This window comes from Leucopleurus acutus, assembly GCF_964270905.1.
Source record: "Leucopleurus acutus genome assembly, chromosome: 2".
NCBI lineage: Eukaryota > Metazoa > Chordata > Mammalia > Artiodactyla > Delphinidae > Leucopleurus > Leucopleurus acutus.
In genome coordinates this window covers 163591322-163619316 of record NC_139143.1, presented here as the reverse complement: position 1 = coordinate 163619316, position 27995 = coordinate 163591322, and the positions used below count along the sequence as shown (strand labels likewise).

The 27995-nt window shown below is 48.6% G+C and overlaps 1 pseudogene across 1 annotated transcript in view; it reads left to right on the top strand.

Moving 5' to 3' along the window:
• LOC309974876 (acylphosphatase-1-like) overlaps positions 1 to 23767 on the top strand; it is a 37522-nt pseudogene extending 13755 nt beyond the window's left edge. The window contains exon 2 of the transcript in view: positions 23395 to 23767. The product of the transcript in view is annotated as an acylphosphatase-1-like (transcript). The remainder of the gene's footprint in view (positions 1 to 23394) is intronic.
• The last annotated feature ends 4228 nt before the right edge of the window (positions 23768 to 27995 follow it).

Here is a 27995-nt window from a genome sequence, read left to right as displayed (position 1 = left end):
TGAGCCCTCTCTCCTTTTTCTCTAGGGGAGAACACAGACATCACCTCTCTGGGCACCCCTGAGACCCAGCTATCCAAGCCACTGGGCTGCTCCCCAGGAGTCCCCTCCAGAACTGTGCCCTGTATCCTTACATCAAATCCCCTACATCATAGGTGAAGGACAGAGGGGAAGGCAGGTAGACTCAGAGTGAAGCCCCTGGTTTTCTCCACTCGCCGTGTGGGTTACATGTGCCTTGTGAGTTGCTTCCTGTCTTATGCAGAGTTGCTGAGGAAGAAATTGAAAAGGGACAGACTCTCTTTCATCCCAAATGAAGAGGGAAGAGCCCCAGCCTCTCCCTGGCCAGCCAGTCTGCTTACTGCGGGGAAGATAAGGGTCAAAGGACATCGCTCCCCTCAACATCCAATAGGCCCTGTACCTGCTGTCCCAGAGGTCCCTTCCCTGGCACCCAGGGCCCGAGGTATCTCCTCCCTTCTCAGGGCCACACCCTCTACTCCAACACCTCCCAAAGACCACCCCCGCAAATGCCTCCTGGGGCCACAGACCCAGCGTCTTCATGCATCTCTCCAAACTATAGAGTAGTTATTTCACATACACACACACACACACACACACACACACACACACACACACTCCCCCAAGCTCCATACCCACCAGCCATGTAAGTGCTCTGAGTTCCCTGAAGCCCATAGGGTCATCTTGGGGCTCCCTCTGTCTCAACAACACTTGAAGACAGCCGTGTCCTAGTCACTCTCTGAGGCCCTCTTAACTCTCAGGTTTCCCCACACTCCCTGTGCTGGTCATCTGCAGAAACACTGAGGTTTTACCCCGTGCTGCCAGGGAACATGGCTCTTGGCCCTCTTCCAATCTACCATCCTGACTTCTTGTTATTGGAAACTAAACCCCTTACATGCCCCACCCTCCCCAAAACCCAAAGACCCAGACACCCAGGTCTCCGCCTACTCCATTGCACTGGTCATAGCCCAATAGGAATGTCAGTTATTATATCCATTCACTTATTCCCTCATTTGTTTACTAAGCAAACACGTCACTGCTCGCTCTGCACTGTGCCCAAAAGGATGGGCAGTACCTCTACCAAGGGCCCGGCCCATGGAGCTTGCCATCCACAGAGACCCAGACACTCAGAAGAGCCAAGTCCAAGCGCAGGGAGATAGCTCAGAGCAGGAGGAGGGCACTGCTGGCTGCAAGTCAGCAGGCAATGACCTCGGCCCAGGTCCAGGGTCCCCTTCAGGACTTACGAAGAAGAGCTTTCTTACAACAAAATGGCAAACGAGTTCTGCCCCCGCTCCCAAGCATGGTGGATAACAAACCTGCCATGCAGAGGGGGGCGATCTCCAAATATGAAGCAACCCCAGAGATGCAGCAGAAGGAATCAGCCCTTCCTGACCTCGTCTATTTGGTCTCTGCTTACACTCTGCGTACCAACTGACACACCAACTTCTTAACTTTCTGAAGGACTGGATGAGAATAAAGAGCAGACACAGACCCACACAGAGGGCTCCACTGAGGCGCACAGAGATAGTTATTTCCTCCAGGGGATGCCTGTTCATTGCCAGGGGCTTTACAAGCATTAAAATGCAGGGACCCTGAGCTCCACAGACCCTGCCTCTCCCAGAGAGGCTGAGCTGGGCTGGGCTGGGCTGGGCTGAAAGGGGCTTCTGGTGCCCCTTCTCCTGGACTCAGTTTCCTGGAACATCTATTTCCTCCCTGGAGAGCCCTTTCATTCCAGCACCTCTGTGGACGCTAAGGCCCAGAAGGGGGGTACGTGGCACCAGATTCCATTGCTTTTCATCTCAGTCACACTCAAGTTGTTTCAGCATCCTGCCTGCTGCCTCTCTCTCTTCCCATCTCCCTTTGAAGTCGTTAAATAAAGATGGCTGTAGATTACAGCCATTTCAGCTGCCTGGAGTGGAAACTTCTCAGGCTGCCTTCCCTTCTGGTATTAGCCTGTTGCTCTGTTGGGGGGCAGGGGAGCCCGAAGTCCCTGCTCCAGGTTGGCCAACACCAGGCCTTCTCCCTCCCACAAGTCATGTGCATTTGTGCAGGAATGACTAGGCCTCTCTTTGTTTACCATCCTCCCAGGAAACTTTGCAATGACTTTACTGGCCCTGTGAGCACTGAGCTGGGCATCTGTGGAGATGCTGTCAAGTGCCCCAACATGGGCTCCCAAGAATGGCTTGGGGAGCCCTCTGTGGTGCTGAAGACAGGTTCCACACCTCCGTCATCTGAGAGTTTAAAATCAGCCTCCTGATCATGGTCTGCTCAGCACTGCACTGTGGGAAGATGGCCAGCACCTCACCTCCCTTGCTAGTACAAATTTGACTTCCTTTGGGCAAATTTCCTCTCCCCCACCCTTACCAAGCTTCTGTCTTCCATCCTGCTCTCTCTATTGGCCCTGCCATCCTTCTCTGCAGCTCAAACCTTCCAGTGGTACCTCTGTCAGTGGCAGCAGAGTGAAGTTTTCAGAATGCAAGTCATGTCACCCCACTGCTGTAAACACACAATGGCTTCCCTTTGCTCCTACAGTAAAAATTAAATTCCTTAATTTCTTGACGTACAAGGCCGCGCATGCACTGGTCCTAGGCCACCATCCCAGCCTCACCCCTACTGGCTTTTTGCTGTCCTGCTACCATCCCTTGGCCTTCCCTGGGGTGGGTCTTTGTCCAAACTTGCCCCTCCCCTTCTTTGTCTAACACATTCACCTTACAGAGCTCGGCTCCTGTGTTGCATTCTCTAGGAAGTCTTCTCTGGTCCCACCATCCAGGCTAGGTCCTCCTAGGATTGCTGTCTTAGAATTGCTCTTTCTTTCTAAGCACTTGCCTTGGTTTTAATTAATCACTCATTTCTGTGACTATTTGACTAGTACCTGCCCTTACATTCCCAATAGACTGTAAGTTCCATGAGAATAAAGACTTTGTGTGTTTTTATTCAGAGTCATCACCAAGACCTAACACAATGTCTTGACCATTATGGGCTCTCAGTACACATTTATTGGATGGACGGATGGATGGACGGATGGATGGTTGAGAAGATGTTCATTTCTGCGGGTATGAGGGAGGCGGCAGCTTCCTTCCAGGCCATCCCAGTTTTAGATCATGCCATTTTATCAGACCAAATGGGAGCGTGGCTCCTGGGAAAAGAAATAAGAAACAGACCCTTCCTTGCAGCCCCACTCTGATTGCTCAGTGCCATAGAATGTCAAGGGCAAGGGCCTGGGTGTGAGACTGGATTCCTGAACAATACACCCTTTACGACATGAAACACGATGACTGCAGAAGCCCCAGAGCTAACAATCCCGGAACCTCACAGACCAGCCCACCTCCTGGTAGGACTCAACTTAAACAAGCCAGCTTCAGGTTTAGAACCAAGGCCAGAAAAATAGACTAGGAAAATTCTGGAAGTCACAGAGATGTCGTGGTGCTAAGAGGGACCAGAACCTAGAAATCCAGACCCTTGATTTCAAACCTGATATTCACCCTCTCAAAACATGACCCAGGCTGTCTTCTCTCACTCTCATTCCTGTCCCCAAGCCAGGCCCCGTAGACGGGCTTCATCCTGCAGAACCCAGCACTGAGGCCTTTGGTTATTTCCTCCACCCCTTTGAGGGGTGGCAGTGACTGACAGCTCATTCCTCGGTCCCCACCCATCCCCAACGCACACCCCACCCCATCAAGCCCCAGGTTTTGTTCTGAAGATACCACGCTGTTCGATGCTGCTAGAAATTACAATGCACTTTCCCTGGTTAGTCACCCCTGTCACTAAAACCAGGGAAAGAACCTGCTTCTTGTCTTCCAACCCTCTCCTCCCAATGCCTTTTCAAAGAGAAGGGGAAAACCACACAGCGACAAGAGCGACACCCCCTTGCCGCTCCAGGCATTTTAATGAATTCCAGCCTTCAGGGAGAAGGACGGCTGTGTTAACAGTGCCGGTGAAAAATGAGGGGAGGAACAGTGAAGCAAATTTCTTTTTATTGACTTTTAGTGAGCTATTTAATCCAAACAGCTCATTATCTGCAATATAAATATACTATATAATGGATTTTGCAATAAGAACAATTAGTTTTGCAATTAGCATGAGAATAAGCTCTCCCCCACTGCAGAGCAGGCAAGGTCCAGACAGTGGGAGCTGGGGGAAGCTGGGGGATGGGGGGAGAGGTGGGAGGGAGGGAAGAAAGCAGCTCTCCAGGTGGAGAGGGCAGGGCTGCCCCCAATCCCAACCCCACTGCCCAGCGGGGCCCCAGATGGGCAGGAGCACTGCCAGTAGACAAGAGAGCAGAGCCACGCAGGTAGCTGTGAAAAGCACAAGCTTCTGGCAGATCTGCGCTCAAGGCTCAGCTCCATCACTTACCAGCTGTGCAACCTTGGGCAAGTCACTTAGGGTCTCTGAGACTCCGCTTCCTCATTTGAAAACACAGGCATCACTCTAATATCTCCTCATGGAGTCGTTAGGAGGATGACGGGAGGGGATGCGTCCGTCCCTGGCACAAGAGTATGTCCTCAGCGAACACTCCTGAGGGCGCTGAGCTGGAATTTCTTTGCATCTCCAGGGCTCACCTCCGGGAAGAAAGGAATGATGTCTGTCTAGCTCACCACTGCATCCAGCCAGTACACAGTGGGCACTTGATAAATATTTGTTGAATAAATGTTGCTAAGTGAATGAAACTCAGTGGCTGCTTCCCCGCTGTTGGTAGCAGCACCCTTGTCTCAGGGAACCTTGCAGACAAGCATACTGGCCGGGAACAGCCTGCGAAAAAGAGCGCCTCTGCAGCCCCATTTCTTTTTTTTTAATTGAAGTATAGTTGATTTACAATATTATGTTAGTTTCAGGTGTACAGCAAAATGATTCAGTTATACATATATATGTATATATCTGTATTCTTATTTTTCTATTCTATTCCATTATGGTTTATTACAAGATATTGAATAGAGTTCCTTGTGCTCTACAGTAAATCCCTGTTGTTTATCTATTTTATATGTGGTAGTACACGTCTGCTAATCCCCTACTCCTAATATATTCAACACACACCCCCTTCCCCTTTGGTAACCATAAGTTTGTTTTCTATGTCTGTGAGTCTGTTTCTGTTTTGTAAATAAGTTCATTTGTATCATTTTTTTAGATTCCACATGTAAGCGATATCACATGATATTCGTCTTTCTCTTCTGACTTCACTTAGTGTGATAATGTCTAGGCCCATCCATGTTGCTGCAAAGGCCATTATTACATTCTTTTTATGGCTGAGTAACATTTCCTTCTGTGTGTGTATGTGTGTGTATATATATATCACATCTTCTTTATCCGTTCATCTGTTATGGACACCTAGGTTGCATCCACGTCTTGGCCATTGTAAATAGTGCTGCTATGAACATTGGGATGCGTGCATCTTTTCTAATTAGAGCTTTTGTCTTTTCCGGATGCAGGCTCAGGAGTGGGATTGCTGGATCACATGGTACCTCTATTTTCAGTCTTTTAAGGAACCTCCCTATTGTTGTCCATGGTGGCTGTACCCATTTACATTCCCAGTAGCCCCACTTCTTGACTCTCCCAACCTGCTCCCTCTGCTGCCCCTCAGCCAGCTTCTCAGCGTCAGGGCCTCCCACCATGCCCCCACCTCTCGGTGGCCCCAGAGCTTTCCTGAACATCACTTAACTTCAGCCCTTGTCCCTCCAGCTGCCCGCAGCCCCTCACCCCTGCCCTGAACGGGAAAGGTGAGCACACTGGTGCGCTCACCAGATATAATGGGGAGGTGTGCCCATTCTGTCTCGCAGGCAAAGAGGTCAGGCTGGCTGTGGGGCTCTCCAAATGTCCCCAACGTGGTGGAGAGCACCAGTTAAGGCACAGACTCTCAGCCAGACCGCCTACGTCTGGAGCCAGGAGCTCCACTTTCTAGCTATGTGACACTGACCAGGCCCCTAACCTCGTTTGCCTCGTCTCTAAAATGGAAACGATAATAGGTTACTTATGGCTTAGAGTTTGGGGAGGATTAAACGAGAAATCTGTGGGAGGCACTAGTGCCCGTCACACAGTACGAGTTCAACAAGTGTTAACTACCATTGTCACCACCATCTCATTGTGGGTGTGCAAGAGCACGCAGACCACACTCTTGGGGTCCAACTCAGCCACCATCTGGCCTCTCTCCAGGGAGCTTTGCTGAAAGTCTTTCACATCTTAGCTAGTCCTGACCAGGTCACAGGCTCGCTTTCAATACTACACACATGTGATGTCCTTTAATCCTCACACGTCTACGAGGTAGGTTTAGGTGTTGTACAGGCGAGCAAACTGAGGCTCAGGGAGATAAGGAAACGTGTCCAGGTAAGTGATGGAACCAGGTCTCAACCCCAAATCTGCCTAAGCTCCAGCCTCTTCTCCAGGCACTGAATGTGACGCTGAAGACCTAAACGAAGGCAGGGAAGGAAGGGCCCTTTGATCCTCCTGCTCGAGTCTCCAGATGTTCCAAGCCGGACTCTGCTTGGTAACTGCCCCAGTGGCACAGGCGGGACCCCTTGAAGGAAAGGGGGTGGTGCCCTGGAATCCTGAGCCCCAGGATTCCCCTAGCGTCAGCCCCAGGGACACAGAGTCTGGGCAGAAGCAAAGAGCAGCCTCCTGTGCTCACCAGGGACTTCCTGACCTTGGGCTGCAGCTGAAGTGATCTTCAGGGCCCCACTACAGCTGGCTACCACGTTGGGGACATTTGGAGAGCCCCACAGCCAGCCTGACCTCTTTGCCTTCAAGATAGAATGGGGGGGCTGCCCTGGTGGCGCAGTGGTTGAGAGTCCGCCTGCCGATGCAGGGGACACGGGTTCGTGCCCCGGTCTGGGAGGATCCCACATGCCGTGGAGTGGCTGGGCCCGTGAGCCATGGCCGCTGAGCCTGCGCGTCCGGAGCCTGTGCTCCGCAACGGGAGAGGCCACAACAGTGAGAGGCCCGCGTACCAAAAAAAAAAAAAAAGCTATAATGGGAACACCTCCCCATGGCCTCTGCGCGCCCGTGTGCTCACCATTCCTGTTCAAGGCAGTGGTGAGGGGCTGCGGGGAGCTGGAGGGACAAGGGCTGAACTTAAGAGATGTTCAGGAAAGCTGTGGGTGGATGGTGAACGCCTGGCACACACAGCCTCCAGGCAGAAAACAGAAGTCTCCCTGGCGTGTGAACACGTGGGTGCAGAACACACAGCTCCTGCCCTGCTTGGGAAGGGGGACGGTGCTGGGACCCCCAGAGGCACGAGGCTACTGAAAGCTGATGGGAGGCTCTCCGGACATAATGGCTAAGAACGCTGACTTCAGGGCTCACAGCCCTGAGGCCAGTTCCCAGTCTTGCTATTTACCTGCTCTGTGACCTTGGGCTAGTCAAGTGTTCTTTCTGAGCCTCAGTTTCCTCATCCGTAAAATGGGACGATGATAATACCATACCTCCTAGGGCTGGAGCACGATAAGGTGTGGAAAGTGCCAAACACAGGTTCTAGCACCCCCCAGATGGAAGCTGTTGCTCACTAGTTTTCTACTTTAAATGCAAGGTTCTGGGAAAAGAAGTAAGACAGGGGCCTTGTGAGGCATCCTCTCCGGGTCTCAGTTTCCCCGCCTGTCCAAGCCGATGGGGCCCATGGTCTCAGCACCCTTCTCCTCTCCCCGCTCTTGCCCTCGCTCCTGCCTGCAGCCTCCCCGATAGCTGCCTGGTTCAGTGTCCCGGCTGGGCCCAGTAGCCCTTTGGCAGGAGAGCAGAATGGAGCGCTGTTAGTCACAGTGTAGAGCGGTACCATCCATTGGGGGAGGCCAGCGGGACACAGAGAGGTCATCTCCATTACAAACTGGCTGTGATTAAGCCATTACTTGCCGTAATGGGATCCTTTCAGTTGGAGGTGATGCCTGCCACAGCCGATAACGCTGCCGGCGGCCACTTCGGCCTGGCAGTCTGCAATAACACAGGCTCTCCCCTCTGTGACATGCTCAAGTTCTCACACTCATCAAATAGTCCATTTTCCAGCACAACTGGGTACACTTCCCCGTGACAAATACCTGTTTGCTTTTAATCTGTTACAAGCCGAAGAGGCCCAAAGGAAGCACTCCATCACGGGAGGAATGTTTTCATAAGCGTGCTCGTGAGGGGTCCCCGAGGGAGGGGCCGAACAGCGTGCGTGGCTGGGATGTCTGAGCACTTACGGGGTGTTCTGCCAGTCCAGAGATGAGTTTGGGAGGAGGGGGTGTGCTGGGGTTGCTTGGTTCTGGGGTGAGTGGGGAGGGTCACACAGACGTGCAAGGCATATTTTCATGTGTCTGTGCTTGGGGAGGGTGTGGAGAGCGGTGCCCAGGGGGACTCAGCCCTTGGTGTGTGCATGGGTGTGACTGCAAATGTGTGTCCCCGAGTAAGGGCAGGAGGTGTATGATACCTGCAGTGTGTAAGGAAGGATAAGTGCCCAGGGGTGTGTATTCACATATGTGCATCGGACCTGGAGCTCCCACAGTGTACAACAGTAGCCCTGCGTATGGGTGTGCCTGGGTGAGGACCCGTGTGTGTGCGTGCTCGAATTCCTGGTAGGGAACGTAGGTGTGTGTGAGCGTGCGTGCGTCCACCTGAAGAGGGTCGGGGCGCGGTCTAACAGCACGACCAGCTTGCCCGGGGCCTCCTGGGAAGACAAACAGGGGCCCTGAGCACACACCCTTAAGTCTTCAGATTTCAGGCCAAGACTGTTCCAACACCTGGAAGCTGGGGATTCACTCTGAGCCAGGGTTGGGGGACAGGGACGGACGGGGGTGCTTCAGAGACCAGAGGGGCCCTCCCCAAGCCTAGATTCTGGATGCAAAGTCAGGGCCTCAGGTGCGCTCTGTTCCAGATTGAAACCAGAGGCTGCAAGAGCTTGTGCATCTGCAGACGGCCACGGGGCGGGAGGAGTAAGGAGGCTTGGAGGACAGCCCAGAGGAGTCGGCTGCGCTGGAGCCACGCAGCAGCCCAGCAGCAGCCCAGACCCAGGGCTCGGAGGAGCCACGGAGGAGGAGGGAGCTCGGATGGTGGAGAGGACGGCAGCTTCATGCCCAGGAGTTACTAAAAGGGACACTACAGCTTGGGGTCCCCAGTTTTCTGATCCGAAGAATGTGCTGGAGGGCAACAATGGGAGGAAATGTGCCCTGGGCATCAGCACATGCCCGGCCCCGGGCCAGCCACACCGTCAGTAGCATCCACACCTCTACGCGCTCAGCCCTCAGCATGCAGAGGCCCTCAGAGACTGGTTTACAATCAGAATCTCCCAGGACTTCCTAAAAATCTTTACTGAGGAACAACTCTGAACCCCCCAAGCGTGTGGTGTGCATTATTTATGATGACCACAGCAGGATGATGATAAATAACTACTGTGGGTCAGGCATGGGCATGTGCTTCACACTCACAATTTCATTTATAAATAACAATTCCTAGTGATAACAGTGGCCCACTGAGGGCCTGATGGGAGCTTCCCACATGCCAGGCACGAGGCTTTGTACCTACAATAATCTTAAAACCTCGCTGAGGGGTGAGGGGCAGGGCAGGGCAGCTGAATGCCCCCCGGTCCCACAAGCAACAAGCTGAGGACCCGACACTGAACTCTGGCGGTTCTTCAAGGAACGTCCTTGAGGAAAGTATTCCAGCAGGATCATCTCCTATTCCTGCCTTCACCCTGGAGCCTTACACAGCCGAGCAGAAAGTGAAGCTTAGGGCGCTGGTTCACGGACTGATGGAGACTGTGCTCATTAAACAATGACCCAAGTCCTCCGTGTCAACCGAAAAAAGTAGGAAAATGCCAAGGAAAAGCTCCTGATCCTTATATTCTACACAATACAAACAGTAGCATTCCCAAAGCGTTTCACTTTCATAAGTTTTTTTCCTGCCAAGGTCACACAGAGAGGGGATGTCAGAGGCAGGGTGAGGCTGAACCTCCTTCTACCACCCGCTGTGCCAGGCATCCCAGGCTGGGAGTGAGCATGGACTTATTTTTCTCAGTTCTGAAGAGAACGTACTGGAAAATGTATGGTTGTGTCATCTCTTGAATGTTTAGTCTGTTTTCTAAAGAGGTGTGTGCAAAAAACGTGGTCAGGATAAGGTCCGGATGAGGCTGGGGGTGGAGAGGAGGTATGGGCGGGAGTGGAGACCTTTGACCTTGAGGATGTCCCTTGTGACCTTGAGGACTTGGGGGTAGAAACACAAGTTCTGGATTGGTGGATGTGAGGACAGCAGAAGGCAGGAACTTCCTGCTAACAGTGGTACCACTGAGAAGGGAAGAAGGGGAGAACGCAGATATACTGACCACCAGCTGTGGGCCAGGCCCGGGGCAAGGCCCTTATACGGAAGATCCTATGGTATCACCCTACTCCACCACCCAGAGTGTAAAATGTCCATCGTAAATGAGGACACTGAGACTCAGGAAGTTGAAGTGATTTACCCCAGATCACACAACTCGGCAGCGGGGAAACAGGATATGCAGCCAGATCTGGTGGGTTCTTTCTCCCGTATGTCAAACTTGGGGGTACTGTGTACCCCACTTCTGAGCCCTCTTGGTGCAGCTGTGGGCCCTGAGCATCCTTACCCTCCCTGTCCTCAGCTTTTGGCTCCATTACAAGCGCCACTCATCACAGAACCTGAAATCTCCTTGCCCTGGGAGCCAGGGGTCAATGCTTCCATCTCTGCCCTGTCCTCCTTCCCAAAACACTGACCAGGGACCCTCTCTCGGTTCTTTGAAGGAGCTGGTTGCTCCTCCCAGCCTCTCCCAGGTGCCCTCCTCCACAGTACGTGCCCCAGATCAGCACAGGAGAAACCTCTCTCGTCCCTCTTCTCATCCCCAGTGGATTGCTGCTCTGTCCAGCACATTCCAGGGGAGGAAAAGGATCCAACACTGACCATCTGGGACTCCTGCCTGAGAAATGGCCCTTTCTCCAGACCATGACCCTCCCCCAATGGACATTTAGTTCACCTCTAGAAGAAGAAATGGCTGGCCTGGTAAATGAATAAGTTAAACTCCTAGTTATCCTCCAGATCTCAGACTAAACATCACTTCCTCAGGGAAGCCCTCCCTGACTCATCCTCAGACTCTGATTGCACGGCACACCAGTCCTTCAGATAACACCAGTTTACAGCCAAACCATAAATAGCGTGACACAGTGTTGGACATCTGTCCCCCCTACTGTGCCCCATGAAAGGGGAGCTGGGCTTATCATGAATCCCCAGCATTCAGCACAGAGCTCTGCACATGATAGGAAGGCAACCAGTAATTGCTGAATGAATGAATGAACGTATGCTCCGGGCAGAGCTGGGGCACCCTCCTCTGGGCCCCTGTAGCCCCCTGGACATAACTTCCTCACTGCCCTATCACCCCATACTCACGTCTCTCTTTCACAGTCTCAAACTCACAGCTCAAGAGCCAAGCCTGGCTCAGCAACAGATTTAAAGTAAGTAATTTTGTATTTTAAAAATCAATACAGTAGGGCTTCCCTGGTGGCGCAGTGGTTGAGAGTCCGCCTGCCGATGCAGGGGACGTGGGTTCGTGCCCCGGTCCGGGAGGATCCCACATGCCGCGGAGTGGCTGGGCCCGTGAGCCATGACCGCTGAGCTTGCACGTCCGGAGCCTGTGCTCCGCAACGGAAGAGACCACAGCAGTGAGAGGCCCGCGTACCACACACACACACAAAAAAAATCAATATAGTAATTTCTCTTGAAGAATAGGAAGATCTGGCAACCATCAGGTGGAGCTGAGTGGTAGGTGCCCCTCTTTAGATGAGCCTCAAGTCTCCAGATGGCCAAAGCCCCCCAACTCCCTGTTCTTCTTACTCCAGACCTGCTTCACTCAGCCCTGTTACCTGCCTGGACACTGGGAGCATTTGGGCTTGTGACCTCCTGCTATTTCCATAACCCTGCCCTCCCCCCAAGGCCGTGAGCTTCCTGAGGTCAGAGCATCCCTCATGGGGCCTGGTGCAGAGAAGAGGAACAGTAAATGTTGGCTGAGTGAGTGAATATAAGCAAGAACTGGAGGAAACTCCAGGGAGTGGTAAGACCAAGTGGAGCAAACTTGTGTGTAAGGAGGAGAAAGCCTTGCCTAAAGGAATGGAAGCACTCGATCAGACGCTCTTTAAGGATTAGGTAAGAAAAGATAGGGCTTCCCTGGCGGCGCAGTGGGTGAGGGTCCGCCTGCCGATGCAGGGGACACGGGGTCGTGCTCCGGTCCGGGAAGATCCCACATGCCGCGGAGCGGCTGGACCCGTGAGCCATGGCCGCTGAGCCTGCGCGTCCGGAGCCTGTGCTCCGCAACGGGAGAGGCCGCAACAGTGAGAGGCCCGCGTACCGCAAAAAAATAATAATAATAAAAATAAAGAAAGGATAATTGAGTGCACAAAACACTTTGTATTTTGTCTCACTACCTTGCCGCCCTTAAAGTTGGGGTGGTGAGTAGGTTAATCTCACTGAACTGATTTAATAAATAGAAAGCCATTTTAAATTTATTTATTTTATTTATTTATTTTTGGCTGTGTTGGGTCTTCGTTGCTGCGCGTGGGCTTCCTCTAGTTGTGGCGAGCGGGTACTACTCTTCGTTGCAGTGCGCGGGCACGGGCTCCAGGCACGTGGGCTCAGTAGTTGTGGCTCGCGGGCTCTAGAGCGCAAGCTCAGTAGTTGTGGCACACGGGCTTAGTTGCTCCACGGCATGTGGGATCTTCCCGGACCAGGGCTTGAACCCATGTCCCCTGCATTGGCAGGTGGATTCTTAACCACTGCGCCACCAGGGAAGCCCATAGAAATCTATTTTTAAATGTCTCCCAAGGATGAAAATCCTCTGCTGTGTTCTGGCTTCCAAAAGCGGTCTGGGACTCTACTGCCACCTGGTGGTAATAAGTACATATTGCAGGAAGAGTATTCTAAAAGGAAAACGCAGCCAACGTGGACCCACCCACCCCCACCCCCACCCCCACCCCCAGGCAGAACCACCCTTCACAAAGGGAAGGCACAGAATAGGGCAGAAGTGACTGGTTTAAAAAAGAAATTAAATTCAAAGCGCAATTACTGAGTATTTGAGGCACCTGAGTTGGGCTAAGTCTGCCCCAACCCTATGCCCCAACCCTTGATTACCTTAACTGTAATCAAGACAGACATAAATAATTCTAACGCAAGGCAGACTGAAGTCCAAGTCCAGAACTATCACATCCATTGAGTGTGGGTGTTGCATCTCAGCTTGAACTAACAACAACACTCAGTAATATAGGCCAGGCATCGAGCAAAGTGGTTTCTCTTTTTTTTTTTTCTCCAGCAAAACTTTATAACAATCTTTTGAAGCAAGTCCAATTAGCATCCCATTCTGCAGATGAGTCAACTGAGGCTCAAAGAAGTGAAGCCTCTTACCCAAACAGCTAGTGAGTGGTAGAGAAAGGATTCAGATCAGGCTTAGATTTGACTGACTCCAGACTCCTCGCCATTTCTGTAGAGTCTCCTACCTGCTGTAGACCCAAAGTGGCCTCTTGAGATTCCAGAGCCCACCGGAAATCAGAATCTCCCCTCCTTGTAACCTCAGCAGGTCTCTGGAAGGACTAGATAAGCACAAAGAAAAGTGATAGAAGTGTCTGGCTCATACCTTTGTTCTAGCCTACCTTCTTGCCCGCCCCCCCTCAGCCTCTATTCCACAAAACCCTCACCCTCTGCAGGTTTTCCCAGGTCTGCCTGCCCCAGCGGGAGAGAGGCTGCCTGTCCTGAGCCTCAAGCCCTGGCTCTGCGTCATCTCCATGCCAAGTCCACAGCCCATCTGGGCAGCTCAGAGCCTTGTTTGCTGATTCGCAAGTTCATAGTAGGGGCCAGTGCTCCCCAGAGAGAAATACAAAACCATAATTGTCCCCAGATTGGCTTGTGTTCTTTGTGGAAAGAAACAATACACAGCCTTTGTGTTTTAAAAAAAAAATTACTGAAACAAAAAATTTCCAGTTCACACTCTTTTGAATTGAGAGAAATAAGTAAACACTATTTCCCAAATCTATGTTCAGTGGGAAACCTCCTTTTATTATATTTATACAAAAACATGAGCCGAATATCATCCTACGCCACTATAAAACACATTCAATAATAAAATGCAAACGCTATTTGCAAAGAATTACTGAGGATCAAGTTCTGGCCGATTGCAAGGAGTAGTTTAAAATTAAGAGTTTTAAGCTTCACGTATCCCAATTTTATTTTGTAATAATCTATGCCTTTAACTTACCCTGTTTATATTTGCTCCGAATAATGTAGCCAAAAATCCACTGCACATTGATTGTGAAAAGGGTAACTCATTATCTACTTTTGCCCAGAAATAACAGAGGAAGAAAAGGAGGTGTTTGCTTGCACTCCCACAATTCTTTGGAAATATTTGCTTTCAGACATTTTGTATTATTGTGCAGTGCGCATATTTCTGCATGGGAGCTTTGCAATTTTGAAAAGATACCAAGAGGAGCAGAAAAAGAAACTAAAGAAGTTCTGCTCATTCTTTAGCCCAGGTTAACGTGGAGCCTAATCTGCATACTTACCTGAGGGATTCTGGGACATTGCTGTGGCTCTCCTGGGAGTATTTACACGAAGGACCTGCAAGGAGGATTTTGGGTGGTTGCTGGAGGGATCTTACACCCTATGCCATTAAAGGAATATGGAGAGCCAACCCGCAGCACTAAAGAAGACACTCTGGGGAGGCTGGCAATTGGAGGAAAGACACCCTAAGCCAAAGGAGTGGATCAGTATACGGCTGACTGTGCCAGTGAACAGGTAAGTGTCTCTTTAGTGCTGTCAAGAGCCTTGGTCACCCAGTAGGGAAAGACAGGAGACCCTAGCAGTGCCAGGGTGGAGTCCAGCTCCTGTGCCTGCTGACCAGTCCCTAGGAACGGACCCCAGATCCACCCAAATTTTTACATAAACCCTCTGGAATTTATAGACCACAGAGGCTTGGAGGTCTCCTCCCTCTAAACTGAGGGAGAGAGGAGGTTTACCCAGCAGGAGGATGGGCAAGGTCTAAGAACAAACACTGAAGCCTGGTCCATCCAGGGTTTCCATTCATGGCCTGATCACCATCCAGTCCCCATTTCCACTCCTCCATCTCTGCCTGCCCGTCTTTTTCTCCTTCCTTCATCCATCTTGCTCACTGTTCCTCTTCCCATTACCGCCAACAGTCACATTAAAATCTCTGACCGTTTTGTAGCATTTTTTGCTTTCTCCAGAGCACTTTTTGTACACAAATACTTCTTAAACTGGGGTGCATAGCCCTTGGGGGGCTCCCATCCATGGGCCAGGGAATTTGCAGAGCCACGTGACACACATGGCCCATCTTGCTGGCATTAAAATTACCCAGTGGTAAATAACTTAAAACACTGGCTTTGGCCATCTTGAATGGGAGAGTCGTGTGCAGCGTTCCTGCATACGGTCGGTCCTCCCACCCCCAGCTGGAGCATTGGCACAGCAATTTCACACCCGGAACTCGGGTCTGAAGTGCGGGGTGCGAGGCCTCTGCACGAAGCACCCTGTGAGCCAGCGAAAGCAGACTAAGAACAAAGGCAAAAAAGCCGTGTGGATGAAAAGCTTTTGGTGCTCCAGCCAGGAGGCAGGGCTCTGCCTCTGAGGTAGGAGAGCCAACTTCAGGACACTGATCAACAAGAGACCTCCCAGCTCCACATAATATCAAACGGCGAAAATCTCCCAGAGACCTCCATCTTAACACCAGCACCCAGCTTCACTCAACGACCAGCAAGCCATAGTGCTGGAAAACCTATGCCAAATAACTAGCAAAACAAGAACACAACCTCACCCATTAGCAGAGAGGCTGCCCAAAATCATAATAAGGCCACAGACACCCCCAAACACACCACCAGACGTGAACCTGCCCACTAGAGAGACAAGATCCAGCCTCATCCACCACAACACAGGCACTAGTCCCCTCCACCAGGAAGCCTACACAACCCACTGAACCAACCTTAGCCACTGGAGACAGACATCAAAAACAGGAGGAACTACGAACCTGCAGCCTGCAAAAAGGAGACCCCAAACACAGTAAGATAAGCAAAATGAGAAGACAGAAAAACACACAGCAGATAAAGGAGCAAGATAAAAATGCACCAGACCTAACAAATGAAGAGGAAATAGGCAGTCTACCTGAAAGAGAATTCAGAATAATGATAGTAAGGTTGATCCGAAATCTTGGAGATAGAATGGACAATAGATTGGACAAAATGCAAGAATCAGTTAACAAGGACCTAGAAGAACTAAAGATGAAACAAGCAACAATGAACAACACAATAAATGAAATTAAAAGTACTCTAGATGGGATCAATAGCAGAATAACTGAGGCAGAAGAACGGATAAGTGACCTGGAAGATAAAATAGTGGAAATAACTACTGCAGAGCAGAATAAAGAAAAAAGAATGAAAAGAACTGAGGACAGTCTCAGAGACCTCTGGGACAACATTAAACGCACCAACATTCGAATTATAGGGGTTCCAGAAGAAGAAGAGAAAAAGAAAGGGACTGAGAAAATATTTGAAGAGATTATAGTTGAAAACTTCCCTAACATGGGAAAGGAAATAGTTAATCAAGTCCAGGAAGCACAGAGAGTCCCATACAAGATAAATACAAGGAGAAATACGCCAAGACACATATTAATCAAACTGTCAAAAATTAAATACAAAGAAAGCATATTAAAAGCAGCAAGGGAAAAACAACAAATAACACATAAGGGAATCCCCATAAGGTTAACAGCTGATCTCTCAGCAGAAACCCTACAAGCCAGAAGGGAGTGGCAGGACATACTGAAAGTGATGAAGGAGAAAAACATGCAGCCAAGACTACTCTACCCAGCAAGGATCTCATTCAGATTTGATGGAGAAATTAAAACCTTTACAGACAAGCAAAAGCTGAGAGAGTTCAGCACCACCAAACCAGCTTTACAACAAATGCTAAAGGATCTTTTCTAGGCAAGAAACACAAGAGAAGGAAAAGACCTATAATAACGAACCCAAAACAATTTAGAAAATGGGAATAGGAACATACATATCGATAATTACCTTAAATGTAAATGGACTAAATGCTCCCACCAAAAGACACAGATTAGCTGAATGGATACAAAAACAAGACCCTTATATATGCTGTCTACAAGAGACCCACTTCAGACCTAGAGACACATACATACTGAAAGTAAGGGGATGGAAAAAGATATTCCATGCAAATGGAAGCCAAAAGAAAGCTGGAGTAGCAATTCTCATATCAGACAAAATAGACTTTAAAATAAGGACTATTAAAAGATACAAAGAAGGACACTACATAATGATCAAGGGATCAATCCAAGAAGAAGATATAACAATTGTAAATATTTATGCACCCAACATAGGAGCACCTCAATACATAAGGCAAATACTAACAGCCATAAAAGGGGAAATCGACAGTAACACATTCATAGTAGGGGACTTTAACACCCCACTTTCACCCATGGACAGATCATCCAAAATGAAAATAAATAAGGAAACACAAGCTTTAAATGATACATTAAACAAGATGGACTTAATTGATATTTATAGGACACTCCATCCAAAAACAACAGAATACACATTTTTCTCAAGCGCTCATGGAACATTCTCCAGGATAGATCATATCTTAGGTCACAAATCAAGCCTTGGTAAATTTAAGAAAATTGAAATTGTATCAAGTATCTTTTCTGACCACAACGCCATGAGACTAGATATCAATTACAGGAAAAGATCTGTAAAAAATACAAACACATGGAAGCTAAACAATACACTACTTAATAATGAAGATATCACTGAAGAAATCAAAGAAGAAATCAAAAAATACCTAGAAACAAATGACAATGGAGACACAATGACCCAAAACCTGTGGGATGCAGCAAAAGCAGTTCTAAGGGGGAAGTTTATAGCAATACAAGCCCACCTTAAGAAGCAGGAAACATCTCGAATAAACAACCTAACCTTGCACCTCAAGCAATTAGAGAAAGAAGAACAAAAAAACCCCAAAGCTAGCAGAAGGAAAGAAATCATAAAAATCAGATCAGAAATAAATGAAAAAGAAATGAAGGAAACAATAGCAAAGATCAATAAAACTAAAAGCTGGTTCTTTGAGAAGATAAACAAAATAGATAAACCACTAGCCAGACTCATCAAGAAAAAAAGGGAGAAGACTCAAATCAATAGAATTAGAAATGAAAAAGGAGAGGTAACAACTGACACTTCAGAGATAAAAGAGATCATGAGAGATTACTACAAGCAACTCTATGCCAATAAAATGGACAATCTGGAAGAAATGGACAAATTCTTAGAAATGCACAACCTGCCAAGACTGAATCAGGAAGAAATAGAAAATATGAACAGACCAATCACAAGCACTGAAATTGAAACTGTGATTAAAAACCTTCCAACAAAGAAAAGCCCAGGACCAGATGGCTTTACAGGCGAATTCTATCAAACATTTGGAGAAGACCTAACACCTATCCTTCTCAAACTCTTCCAAAATATAGCAGAGGGAGGACCACTCCCAAACTCCTTCTACGAGGCCACCATCACCTTGATACCAAAACCAGACAAGGATGTCACAAAGAAAGAAAACTACAGGCCAATATCACTGATGAACATAGATGCAAAAATCCTCAACAAAATACTAGCAAACAGAATCCAACAGCACATTAAAAGGATCATACACCATGATCAAGTGGGGTTTATTCCAGGAATGCAAGGATTCTTCAATATACGCAAATCTATCAATGTGATAAACCATATTAACAAATTGAAGGAGAAAAACCATATGATCATCTCAATAGATGCAGAGAAAGCTTTTGACAAAATTCAACACCCATTTATGATAAAAACCCTGCAGAAAGTAGGCATAGAGGGAACTTTCCTCAACATAATAAAGGCCATATATGACAAGCCCACAGCAAACATCATCCTCAATGGTGAAAAACTGAAAGCATTTCCACTAAGATCAGGAACAAGACAAGGTTGCCCACTCTCACCACTATTATTCAACATTGTTTTGGAAGTTTTAGCCACAGCAATCAGAGAAGAAAAGGAAATAAAAGGAATCCAAATCGGAAAAGAAGAAGTAAAGCTGTCACTGTTTGCAGATGACATGATCCTATACATAGAGAACCCTAAAGATGCTACCAGAAAACTACTAGAGCTAATCAATGAATTTGGTAAAGTGGCAGGATACAAAATTAATGCACAGAAATCTCTGGCATTCCTATATACTAATGATGAAAAATCTGAAAGTGAAATCAAGAAAACACTCCCATTTACCATTGCAACAAAAAGAATAAAATATCTAGGAATAAACCTACCTAAGGAGACAAAAGACCTGTATGCAGAAAATTATAAGACACTGATGAAAGAAATTAAAGATGATACAAATAGATGGAGAGATATACCATGTTCTTGGATTGGAAGAATCAACATTGTGAAAATGACTCTACTACCCAAAGCAATCTATAGATTCAATGCAATCCCTATCAAACTACCACTGGCATTTTTCACAGAACTAGAAAAAAAATTTCACAATTTGTATGGAAACACAAAAGACCCCGAATAGCCAAAGCAATCTTGAGAACGAAAGAAGGAACTGGAGGAATCAGGCTCCCTGACTTCAGACTATACTACAAAGCTACAGTTATCAAGACGGTATGGTACTGGCACAAAAACAGAAAGATAGATCAATGGAACAGGATAGAAAGCCCAGAGATAAACCCATGCACATATGGACACCTTATCTTTGATAAAGGTGGCAGTAATGTACAATGGAGAAAGGACAGCCTCTTCAATAAGTGGTGCTGGGAAAACTGGACAGGTACATGTAAAAGTATGAGATTAGATCACTCCCTAACACCATACACAAAAATAAGCTCAAAATGGATTAAAGACCTAAATGTAAGGCCAGAAACTATCAAACTCTTAGAGGAAAACATAGGCAGAACACTCTATGACATAAATCACAGCAAGATCCTTTCTGACCCACCTCCTAGAGTAATGGAAATAAAAACAAAAATAAACAAATGGGACCTAATGAAACTTCAAAGCTTTTGCACAGCAAAGGAAACCATAAACAGGACCAAAAGACAACCCTCAGAATGGGAGAAAATATTTGCAAATGAAGCAACCGACAAAGGATTAATCTCCAAAATTTACAAGCAGCTCATGCAGCTCAATAACAAGAAAACAAACAACCCAATCCAAAAATGGGCAGAAGACCTAAATAGACATTTCTCCAAAGAAGACATACAGACTGCCAACAAACACATGAAAGAATGCTCAACATCATTAATCATTAGAGAAATGCAAATCAAAACTACAATGAGATATCATCTCACACCAGTCAGAATGGCCATCATCAAAAAATCTAGAAACAATAAATGCTGGAGAGGGTGTGGAGAAAAGGGAACACTCTTGCACTGCTGGTGGGAATGTGAATTGGTTCAGCCACTATGGAGAACAGTATGGAGGTTCCTTAAAAAACTACAAATAGAACTACCATATGACCCAGCAATCCCACTACTGGGCATATACCCTGAGAAAACCAAAATTCAAAAAGAGTCATGTACCAAAATGTTCATTGCAGCTCTATTTACAATAGCCCGGAGATGGAAACAACCTAAGTGCCCGTCATCGGATGAATGGATAAAGAAGATGTGGCACATATATACAATGGAATATTACTCAGCCATAAAAAGAAACGAAATTGAGCTATTTGTAATGAGGTGGATAGACCTAGAGTCTGTCATACAGAGTGAAGTAAGTCAGAAAGAAAAAGACAAATAGCGTATGCTAACACATATATATGGAATTTAAGAAAAAAAATGTCATGAAGAACCTAGGGGTAAAGCAGGAATGAAGACGCAGACCTCCTAGAGAACGGACTTGAGGTTATGGGGAGGGGGAAGGGTGAGCTGTGACAGGGCGAGAGAGAGTCATGGGCATATACACACTAACAAACGTAGTAAGGTAGATAGCTAGTGGGAAGCAGCCACATGGCACAGGGATATTGGCTCTGTGCTTTGTGACAGCCTGGAGGGGTGGGATAGGGAGGGTGGGAGGGAGGGAGACGCAACAGGGAAGACATATGGGAACATATGTTTATGTGTGACTGATTCACTTTGTTGTGGAGCAGAAACTAACACACCATTGTAAAGCAATTATACCCCAATAAAGATGTTAAAAAAAAAAAAAACACTGGCTTTGTGTTAAAAGAAACAACATGGGTATATTATGGAGCAGAATGCAAAATGCACATAAAATTTTTAGCTACAGTAAGACTTCAGATAAATGGTGAGCCTGTGGCAGGCTGCTTTAAGCTACACCCTCAAACCCCCAGGGTACCTCTTTACTCTCTTTTGCCATTGGGTTTGGCTTTGGTGGAAAAGGTGGAGAAGCTCTGACTTACTTTATCCCATGAAATCCTCACAACAGCCCTTTCAAAGCAAGGCAGTTTTAGAGATGGAGGAACGGGGACCAGATATGCTGAGTAACTTGCCCCAAGTTACCCAGCAAGCAGGTGTCAGAGCCTAAACATCGTCCGGGTATTCTAACTCCAAGTCCGGTATTGACTCCACACCGAGGTACTGCCAGGCACATTGAACCACTGGGGGCAACAGGTCCAGGAGACAGGTAGTGATGGGCCCATAGCTAGGGAGGATCCTCTGCAAATGTATGAAGTCCTCCCCCATAATCCATGGCTTCAAAATTCATAGGCAAGCGGTGCTCCAAGCCTGGGGAGCCAAGACGCAGATGGCTGCAATTCTGACATCACCCAGATAAGCCACTGTCAGCTCTGGACTGCCAGCCTCGGAAGCTGAGGGCAGGGAGATTGGGAATTCTTGGTTGTTGAGATCGGCAGTTCTTTCTGGTAAGACTCAAAGGGCAAGAAGTTGACACATGGGGACCCAGGTGGCCCTGCTCTCTTCCTCAGTGCTCAGTGCTATCAGGGCAGATACTCGGCTCCCAAACCACTGGGCCCAGCAGGACTGGAGTCCGCTGCCGAATGGTTGGCTGGAGAAGGATTTGAATCCAGGTCGGGCTGACTCCCAACCCCCAGCCCTTCCCACGCTGCCTGAGGTTATGCAAGGAGTCCCATCCTGGAGTCAGGATACCTGAGTTCTAGCCCAGCTTCTCCAAAAGGAGCTGTATGACTTGGGCCAGTGCCTTCCGATTCTAGTAGAGCGGGAAACACTCTAGCACCCGGGGGTTCTAGAGCCAGAGCCACCTGGGTTCAAATCCCAGTTTTTCCACTCACTAGCTGTATGGTCTCAGGCAAGCTTTCACATGCCTGTGCGTCAGTCTCCACATCTGTAAATGGCGACACGATTGGTGCCCAGCTCACAGGATCGTCGTGAGGATTAAATGTCATCCACACAAGGCACTCGGAAGAGAGCCCGGTATGGAGCCGTGCTCAATAAAGGTGAGATGTTATTGTATAAAAATGAGAGTGAAGGGGGTCAAGTGGCAGCCCCAAGGACCCACATCCTCGCAGCAGTGAGTCTGATTGGCAGGTGGGATGGGAGCCGCTGTGTCGGACCTAAACAGCTGCCTCTCCCATTGTCCCCCAGCAGCTCAAGCCCCAAGTCCCATGGCTGGTATTCATTCAACAACTTTTTACTAAGTATCTGTTGCAGGAAGGGGGACCCCTTCCAGGGCCTGAGAGTGGGCTCTTGTCTAACACTCAGAAATGAATTGTCCGAGGAGACATGGGCTGACAAAGCAGGAGACTTCATTGGGAGGGGGCACCCGGGCAGAGGGCAGGAAGGTAAGGGAACCCAGGAGGAATGCTCTGCTGCATGGCTTGCAGTCTCGGGTTTTATGGTGATGGGATTAGTTTCTGGGTTGTCTCTGGCCAATCATTCTGACTCAAGGTCCTTCCTGGTGGTGCACACGTCGCTCAGCCAAGATGGATTCCAGAGAGAAGGATTCTGGGAGAACATATGGATGGCATCTCCTGTCTCCTTTTGACCTTTCCGGAATTCTTATTGTTGGTGGTGACTTGTCAGTTCTGTGTTTCTTACCAGGACCTCCTGTTCTTACAATAACTCATGCAAGTGGCTACTATCTTGCCTGGCCAGGGCCGGTGGTTTCAGTCAGTGTTTCCCCTAACATATCTACCCTGGGCCAGGCACGGCTACTGTATGGGGGACACAAAGGAGAGCAAAACCAGACGCAAACCCTGTGTGTCTAGAAGAGAGACAGTGAACAGACCCACAAGGAAATGACAGCCAGTGGTAAATACTACATGGGAAAATAAATCGGGGGAAGGGATAGCGATGGGGAGGTGTTTTAGATGAGCTGTTTCGGGAAGCCCTCTCTGATAAACAAAGACGTATTTATCATTTGTAAATAGTATTTAGCCGCCCTCAGCTTCAGAGCTCAGCCAATTTCCCAGCTGGGGGAATCGTTGGCGTGGTGGTCACCCATGTGATCCCAGAGGCCCGCAAGGAAGACAGGGAGGGTTTGAGCATTGCAGAAGGGGACGCCCTGATATCAGTGGATTGTGACATTTTGGGGAAGGTGCTGGGGGTGATGGTCCACGAATACAGTCAGGTTGAAGGTAAAAAGCTGGGACTGGGAGGCTGGATCCAGAGTACCGACTGGAACACAGTACAAGGCCAATTGCAGGGTCCCATCTCTGAGGTGCGTCATCCGCAGGAATGCTTGAGACACAAGAAGGTCTCAGATCACACACCGACAGAGCCAGCTTCAACAGTGAGAAAGTCACCTTAAAGTCAGACTGCTCAGCTTTCCAAATTGTGAAATAATGGCCTGAATTTAAATTTTCCAAGATAAATTCAGTGGCTTTGTTTTTTACTGTTAATAGAGGTAGACCTATTCTGTGTTGTGTTAGAATTTACCTGTAAGTTATTTTAGTATCAAGTACACGAATGTTACTGTATATTTTACGTATGATAGGATTACAACTGCACACAATTCTAATCTAATTCTAATAAAAACACACTAGAGCCTTAAAAGTATTGATAACATTTACAATATTGTAATACTATAAACAATAGTTATTAAGAAATAGAGAAGCAAGAAGATATAGGACTCTGAGAGAAGAACATTCCTGGCAGAGGAAACAGCACATGCAAAGGCTCTGAGAATGGGACAAGCCAAGGACCTTGGCTTTTATTCTCAGTGTGAGAAGGTAGATTGCTCTTTTTTTTTTTTCTTTACTTTTGGCTGCGTTCGGTCTTCATTGCTGCGCGTGGGCTTTCTCTAGTTGCGGCGAGCAGGGACTACTCTTCATTGTGGTGCACGGGCTTCTCACTGCGGTGGCTTCTCTTGTTGCAGAGCGCGGGCTCTAGGTGCGCGGGCTTCAGTAGTTGCGGCACACGGGCTTCAGTAGTTGTGGCACGCGGGCTCTAGAGCGCAGGCTCTAGATTGCTCTTTAAAGCAGACGACATAGCAGATGTTTTTCATGCCTATCAAATTCAAAATGCTAATCCACGAGTCCAGGGGGTTGACCCACCTTGTCCAAGGTCACTCACCACCCAAAAGTCCCTTCCTATTGAGACAGAAAAAAATAAAAATAGACTACATAGTAGCCCAATGAATGTGAAAAGCCTTGTTTTCATCAACAGAAAGGGGGGAAAATGAATCAACACAGCCTCCTCTTCACGCTGAACAGTCAGTCATAGTTAATGTACAGATCACAGAGGCAGGTAACTCATACATGCTTAGTAGCAAATGGAAAAATCAAAGCAAAATAAGTTAAAAAGGGATACAGCAAAGAGAAGGCACCTCTTAAATAAGCCTTTTCGAACTGCTTCGGGGCACTCTGGAGGGTCCTGTGAAATACCATGCTCAAGCCTGCCAGTATTTCTGATGCAGGAGTGACCCGGCCGAGGGCATGCACAGCTTCTCCCGTGCCGCCTGGGAGCTCAGATCACTGTCCAGAGATGTTGAGATGACGTGAAGCATGTGCCTCAGGCTGGCCATTGTGCTAGATGCCTTACCTGCCTTGTCTCCTTTAATCCCCCCCAAAATCCTGGGAGGTAGGCAGGATCTTCCCCATTTTACAGATAAGAACACTGAGTCCCAGAGAAGTTAAGCTAAAGGTATGAAGTTTACATTAATTTGAATCCTGGCCAATTCAGGAAATTTGTAAGATCTTAGTTAAGAGTGGAAAGGTTGGAGCTTCCCTGGTAGCGCAGTGGTTGAGGGTCCGCCTGCCGATGCAGGGGACGCGGGTTCGTGCCCTGGTCCGGGAAGATCCCACATGCCGCGGAGCGGCTGGGCCCGTGAGCCACGGCCGCTGAGCCTGCGCATCCGGAGCCTGTGCTCCGCAACGGGAGAGGCCACAACAGTGAGAGGCCCGCGTACCGGAAAAAAAAAAAAAAAGAGTGGAAAGGTTGGCCCAGAGATGGGAAATTGGAAATGATGAGGCCAAGCTTTGAAGAGAGAAAGGAGTAGAGAAGCAACGTTTGTTGAGGCACAAGGCAAGGCATCTTTCTCCTGTGTCTCATTCAGTCTGTGTGACCACTCTGCAGCACAAGGACTGTTAGTCCTACATTCAAGATGAGGAAACTGAAACTCAGAGGGATTGATGGACCTGCCCAAGGTCGCTGGCTAGTAGCAGAGCCCAGATTCCAAGCCAGGTGTGCCTGGCTCCATAGCCCACAGCTGTTTCTGCACCTGGTCACGGTGCCTAGTGTGATGGGACTAGCCTGTCCCGGGACTCACTGCACCTGGGATGTGGCCCCAACTTTTCCAGTGACTTGCTGTGTGACCTTGGGCCTGTCGCTCCCCTCTCTGGGTCTCAGTTTCCTCTTCCATAAAATGTGGAGGTGGGTGGGGTGATCTCCAAGGCCCCCTTGACAGTATGCCTCTGAGTCTGTGACAATCTAAAAGCAAAACACAGAACAAGACTGATCCATTGCTAACTCCTCCTGCCCTAGGCAGCCCACGAGAGAGGACAGCAAAATCCCCGCTGCCTTGTCTGTGTCCCAGTGTCACCCTGACCCCTCCCACTACCCTTGCTCTGAGCTTTCCACCCTGCACAGTCAGAGACCTGCCCTCATCCTTGCTACCTCCCTCTCCCTCTCCCCATACCCCACATCTACTCCAAACTGAATCCAGTCCCCTCCCTCTCATTAGCTCCTCCTAGAATGGCCCCCATGGTCTCCACCCCCAGGACATGTGCTTGATCCCTCCCCATCTCTCCCACAGGCCATGCAGAGCCCTATACCGGTCCCCTGGCCCCAGTTTCTTCCATGAGAGTGGCCAGGATCTTCGTTGAATCAGATCTTTCACATGCCCCCAATCCTGCAATGGCTCCCAAAGAGCCTATAGGATAAACTCTTTAGCGTGACATTTGACATTCACAGCCCTTCAAGGGATGGCCCTAATCAGCCTTAATCAGTTAATTTCCTCCCACCACCCCGCACCTCCTCACTCCCACGCACCCGCCAGTCACGGGTTCTGCTTTTCCACCTCACTGCCTGTATACGCTATTTATTCTTCCAGTTCGTATTTCCAGCCCTCCTCTCCTCTCCACTCCCCACCTGATTCAAATGCCTTCCTCCCAAACACCCCAGAGAGGCCACAATCCTTCCTTTCCCTCTGTTCCCAAGAATCTTTTCACAGCCGTGATTTATTTGATTCCATACCTCCAGTGCCTGGCACCGAACCTGACATATGGAACGGATGTAGATTCGTGTTTGATGGATGAATGGAAGTTTGACATCTCATTCCTTCGTGGGCCAGGGATTTGTTTTCGTCTAGCCTATCAGGTTACCCAAGAAAGCTCTGTCCATCACCCAAAGCACTGCTGCCCACAAAAGCAAGGCCTCCCAATGTCCCCTTCGCCCACGCCCAGGAGTCCTGCCAGCTGGTTACCCAGATGCTCTCTCTCTCTCCCTCTCCCTCTCTCTCATCGCCCCCCTCCCCTGGTCAGTGAAGACACTGAGCCTCTCCCTCCTCTCCTTTGTCCATCCTGAACCCTAGGGTCCTCAGTCCAGGGGCAGGTTAGAGAGGGACAAAATGAAAGACATGTAGCAGAAACACGTGAGAAGTTGCCATAACTAGTTCCTTGAGACACACACATCCATTTTTTTTAAGAAACACATACAACCCATAAGATCTAAATAAGTGATGATTCATCAAAAACTGAAAGCCCACACGGCACATAAAACGACAAGGGGCTTCCCTGGTGGCGCAGTGGTTGGGAGTCCGCCTGTCGATGCAGGGGACACGGGTTCGTGCCCCGGGCCGGGAAGATCCCACATGCCGCGGAGCGGCTGGGCCCGTGAGCCATGGCCGCTGAGCCTGCGCGTCCGGAGCCTGTGCTCCGCAACGGGAGAGGCCACAGCAGCGAGAGGCCCGTGTACTGCAAAAAAAAAAAAGACAAGGCAGATCTATAGATATTGCTGAGAGGTGATTATGGTCTACTGTAAAGTAAGAAGTTCAGATGAGATCCAGTTTGTTTAATCTGACTCCATCCAGGCAAAGACGGAACAAGTCTGAATGTCTGCACACCAAAAGGTCGTGGGGTCCATTTCTGGACGGTGGGGATTATGGGTTATGTTTACCTTTGTCTTCACACTTTTATACTGTCTGATCTTTTGACAAAGAGCATGAAATTTTATGTTCAGAAAAATAATGCTATTTTCATATTGAAAGAAGAGGACAAGGTAGAGGACGGAGAGGAGAGGAGAGAAGGAAAAGTAAATAAGAAACAGGTGAAGAAAAAGATGACTGCCCCCCAAAGACCCTCTGAACCTCTCCTGCCAACCCGCCTGGCATGCCCACTATCTAGGAAAGACCCCCTGATCGTGATTCCAGAATCTAGTCTCCGGCCTGCAGGCCACTCTCCAGGGAGCAGGTTCCTGTCGTCTAACACACAGCTCCAGATCACACCCTTGTGCCTTTTAGCTGAGGGATAAGAGAGCTCATCAAGACTGCTGGCTCAGACCATCCCCATTTGTTCATATTCCTCTGAATGAAACTCCAGGGCAGGAACCCAACCCCTTACCCCTGTGCCCATGA